Source organism: Rhagoletis pomonella, unplaced genomic scaffold (assembly GCF_013731165.1).
Source record: "Rhagoletis pomonella isolate Grant_MI unplaced genomic scaffold, Rhpom_1.0 Rhpom_scaffold_00005, whole genome shotgun sequence".
Taxonomy (NCBI): Eukaryota; Metazoa; Arthropoda; class Insecta; order Diptera; family Tephritidae; genus Rhagoletis; species Rhagoletis pomonella.
In genome coordinates this window covers 53,868,605-53,873,927 of record NW_023458559.1, presented here as the reverse complement: position 1 = coordinate 53,873,927, position 5,323 = coordinate 53,868,605, and positions in this window count along the sequence as shown.

Genomic DNA, 5,323 nt, shown 5'->3' with positions numbered 1-5,323 from the left:
AATCAATGACAAACGACTTGGTAACCCTTTTTTGTAGCTTTTGTTCCGTGCCAGCTTTCGACTTCATCGCAATGACAACGGTCAGTGGTCAGCGCGGTGGGTAGAGGCCGAATGGTCGAATGGTTATAGAAGCGGTGACCAGGTCCGCTATTTGCTGTGAATACGAAAGAAGGGGGGAAGTGTACAGATAAAACAAATATATGAATCGGGTCGCTGTGGCAGCAGCATTACATTACTGGTGGGATTTAAGTGGTACAATGCATATTAATTGGATTGAGATGTAACAAGGCTCTTTGGTGGAACGCAGTGTAAAACAAGAATGAGAAACGAAGAAAGAAAGTACTGGAAACATACTTTAATTACAAAGGTACTCAATATCAAAGTACCTATCCATGTATAGTTCAAGTGCATTGTATACCTCAGGACACGCTTTAAGTCGCTGTACCTGAGCTCGTAGTGCGAGCAGATTTTGATAATTCCAAATTTACTATAAATGCGAAAAATTATTGCAATGCAAAGCTTTTCATACCAAATGCGTTCTATCTGCTAACAAAAGCAGCAGACAACAATCGTGTCCGCCCGTTCCGTTGACGTGAAGGGAAATCTTCATCCGGTATTTGGGCCGGATGTAGTTTTCTCAACATCCTGTGTTTGTATTCAAAGCTGGAAGGAAGGAACAGCAAAACGTTATGCAATGCCAACAAGCGCAGTAGACGAGGTGGACAAGCGTACCACCACCAGCTGCTGAATGTGTGGGCACGAAAGGAATGCGTCCTGTCAGCCTCTTCTGCGCTCCGCCCCAAACGGTCCACCGCTTTGCCGATTGCAATTTCCTGCAAATTTCTGCTTTGTGTATTGTCTGTGACTCTTGTCTACAAATATTGTTATTTTTCTACTTCTCATTTTTTGTTTGCTTGTTTGTCTGTTGCTCAATAATTGCAATATAACAACATCGCTCGCAATGAGACATAAGTATAATACACACAACAGGCATGACAACGAAAAGCTGTACAATGCAGCAGGAAGCAGTTGGTGAAGGCTGCAGGTGCAGATGGTGTCACAGAGTAGAGCATGGCTCGACGAACGCCAGCCGACAGAGCAGAAGTCAAGCGCTCCGCAATACAATTTCCGCAAATGATTTCCGAAACAGTTCATAACAGTGGTGGCTCAAGGTTGTTGATACATACGCTCGAAAGGGACGAGCTCAACAACAAGCAGGAAACTTGGTCAGGCATGTGCACATATGTACATATGTATGTATGCCAGGGCTGCCAGCTTTTGCATTCTTGAAACCGGGACGCACAATAAGTCTGTTCTTTTGCTCGCCCACAGGTGCCCGAAAGTGCCCGATTTGTGATTCTTTCGTTTGTTCTCGGGCTGTTGAGTACCACTTTCATGGAGTAATATTTGCTTCTCGCTAGCCCGAAGTCGGCCGGACTATATTTCTATGTGTACGTGCGACGGTTACGCTTGCTTCTCTTTCTCTCTATCAACAGTAAATTTTATGTTTTGCTACGTCAAACAGACACGGCATACGTACACGTCGGTGAGTGTGGGCACCTTTAGTTCCCGGCAAGAAAAGGGGTTTTTGCATTGCCGTAGTTTTAGTCAGTTTTTTCACTTCAGTGAGAGCATTTCGTACTTAGATAGATAGATAGTTGAATAAAGCACTGTCTCCAGTAGGTCTATTGCGCCCTCAGCTCATTACAGTACAGTAAAAACCGCTTAACTAGCTCACGAATATTGTCAGCTTTTTGAGATACTTACGCTAGTTGGGTACTTAAAAGAACCCGCTTAAGCACCTCGATGCGGGTACTTAAGCGAACATAATTATTGATGTAGTTAGGACTTATTTTCAACTTACATAAATAAATCCCTGAATAAAGCATGAACGTTTAATGAAGTATACGCATTTTAAAACCAAGATCGGAGCATTATTTATAAACATCAGAAAAAGCTTTATTAAAAAATTGATAAATCATACAGTAATTTTTTAGCCAATTGAAACTTGCATTTTATTACACTGACGATGGCAATTAATATCGATAGTGTAGCGCTGCCACTGAATTTCAAAATATGTAAATATTTTAAAAATTAAAAAAAATGCACTTAAAGGGGAAAATTATAAGTAAAAAGGTAAATGGGTTACGAAAAATTTAGGTACTTAGGCGGGTTGGGTAAATAAGCGGGGAGGTACTTAAGCGAGGGATTTTCTTCAGATTACATTAAAATATTCACTGTGCCCAAAAACGCCGGTTACTTAAGTGGGTTAGGTACTTAAGCGGGTGGGTACTTAAGCGCGTTTCACTGTACCTCATCTAGCCCTAGAGGCTCTAGAAATTTCAAAATATATCCTGGGGTAGAGAGTGTAATTGGTCCTCTCTCGGCCATAAATTTCGTACTCACGCTCATTTGTCCAAAAGCATCCCGAAAATGTAAAAAAACAAACCCAATGTTAGGAAAGACGATAGGTAAAATTACATACACAATATGTAACAAACGACATCAATTTTAAAGTTGTATTTTTGGAAACATTCTATTAAGAAAAATAAAACAATGTACAATTTCATATAAGCATAAAAAATTTCATAAAACGAAGCTTCAATGATAATATTTCTAAATTACTTAAAATATATGCTAAAATTTAAATAAAAATTATTCCAAATTATAAATTTTGATATATGTAGATATGTTCGTCCTGTAGAGTGGGTCGATTTGTAGGGGATCTGAAATCCGGAAAAATCACATAAAAATCTAAAATCAATTTCGAGCCAGCGAATTTTAAGGGGAAGTTTCATGTTAAGTAATACAAAATTGTGTGGGAAAAACTTAAACAAATAGCTAATCTATTAGTGTAGGAGTACAAAACATATTTAATTTTTTATTTTTTTTTTTTAAATACGTAAATGATCAGAAATGAAAAAGGAATCGATTAAACGGTGACTGTCTGTCCGTCTGTGCACACGATAACTTGATTAAAATTTGAGATATTTTAACGAAACTTGGTATGTGTACTTCTTTTTAGCCTAGGACGGATGGTATTGAAAATCGGAAAATCGGACAATAACCACGCCAGAAATACGAAAGTACGAGTAACTACTGAAGCTTATTAACTCAAAATTAATATTTAAATGATTTTTATACGACAAATAATAATATTATAAATTGTTATAAAATGGGCGTAGCCACCCCTACTTATGATTAAATGTGTATACCTTGGTAACCGCTTCACCAATTTCTCCAAACTTGGCACAGTTATTGACCTTGGTACAACATACCAAATGACTGAAACTTTTTAAAATCGTATCATAACCACGCCCACATCCCATATAACGGTTATTTAGTGAAATACTAAATCTTCGATTAATCAGTAAGAACTGTACCTAATTTATTCAAAATTGATGTTTGCAATAACTCTTTAGCAAAAAATACGTTTATGATAAAATTTTGGAAAATGGGCGTGGCGCCGCTCACTTATGACGTCATATGAAGGGGTTAGAATCAAAAAGATCTAAGTAGGTCTGACATTTTTTTGAGATAATTAAGGTTAAAGTTGATTACTTATTGTAAATTCTGGGTAAATTCATTTGAAATGATTCTTGCCTAAATGAGTGTTACTCTTTGTCACCAAATAAACACTATATTTAGCTATCCAAATGTGGGTATAACTTATATTTTTAAAAAATGTCACTTAGACCCTTAGACCCAAGGCCATGCCACATACAAGGAACTGAACAATACGTTCAACTGCTAACCAGTGTTTTTCGGCGCGTAACGAAAAAAAAATACCGTGAAGTGTTATTAACTCACACCCCTATTGTGAGTGTCGTGTAGTAGTCGATAAACGACTTTTATTCGGTTATTGCTTTTCCATGGTATTGGGAATGTCAATAAGCGACTGTGAATAGTTTTTTATCGCTCATTTTTATACAAATGTTTATTTGTAGAAGGATGAGCGACTATAAACTATTCACACGGACTTATTGAACGAGAAACCGACTTTGAAAATACCACGAATATTCGATAATCGACTAACAGCCGTTTATCTACTACTTGTCGACGCTTCGCAGTTAAGGAAAATAAAATCTCGTATCAGCAAGCGCCACTGCCGCCTTATTTTAGTAATAAGTAAACGAAAATATACAAATATGGCAACATGTGCTATTTGACATAAATGAGAAGAAGATGGTGCTTCCGTGCATAAAAAGGCCACCACATTGCAAACCTGTCACATATGCATCTCACAAGGACCGAAAAAAGGAAAGGACATTGTGATTAGTTGACTGGACGTGACAGAATGCTTTCGAAATTCTCACATATTGCCTGGATGATTGGCAAGCAGTTGGCCGCCAAAGATTGTTCGATCAGCATTTGGCATTTCCAGGAAATTAGTAAACCGAAATGAAACGAAATGAATTGACACAGAACAGCACTTACCGATCAAATCAGTTGGTAGCTTGCATACCTGTACTTTTGTGTCTATGTATGTGTGTCCGTAGATATTTATCCTGCGGAAATTTTTGAGTATTCTGTAAAATTGGAAAAATGCAAGCGGAAATTGTTGCCTGTCAATTTCTAATTTGAATTTTTTTTTTTTTGAATTTACATTACGCAATTACATATGTATTGAAAAAGTCACATTTGCAGATGTAAATACATATTGTGTAAGAACACCTTTACGTATGCATTTTCGAAAAAAAAATACTTAAAAATACTCATCCTATTCAAGGAAAGATCCTAGTAGTCAGGTGTTTGTGCCACGCGAAGTGACCAGTCACCCACAGTTAGTTTTGGAGCCATCAGTGAAAATTCGACAATGTACGAGTCCGGGCTCAGTGATGGTAATAAACATATCTAGTGGCAACTTCATTCGCTACAGTTCCGGCAACAAACCAGCTGTAATCCAGCGCTGCCACACATGGGATTTACCTACCAAAACTGGTAGGTTTTTTTTTCCTTTTGGTACGTTAGTCGGCTAGACTGGATTTTGATAGGTTTCGCGACAATAATAATTACCTGCGAAAAATATAAATGTGTATCTTCAAACATTTTACACGAATATTTGAGGGGTGCGTTCGTATATTGGTAACCGCAAACATGTACCTAAATCTGAATCTGTACGATTCACTAGCAGTTATGTATATTCTCGGATTTGATTTAACCATCCATGGTTTAAATCAACTAGAGAGTCATTTCTGTATGTACATATATTGTAGAGTGTTACTTTTCTATCTTCAAATTCATTAAAATTCCTTTGGTTTTTATCGGCATGCCCGATATTCAAATGAATATCCTCGCCGCTGCATAAATTGTCCAATTTTAT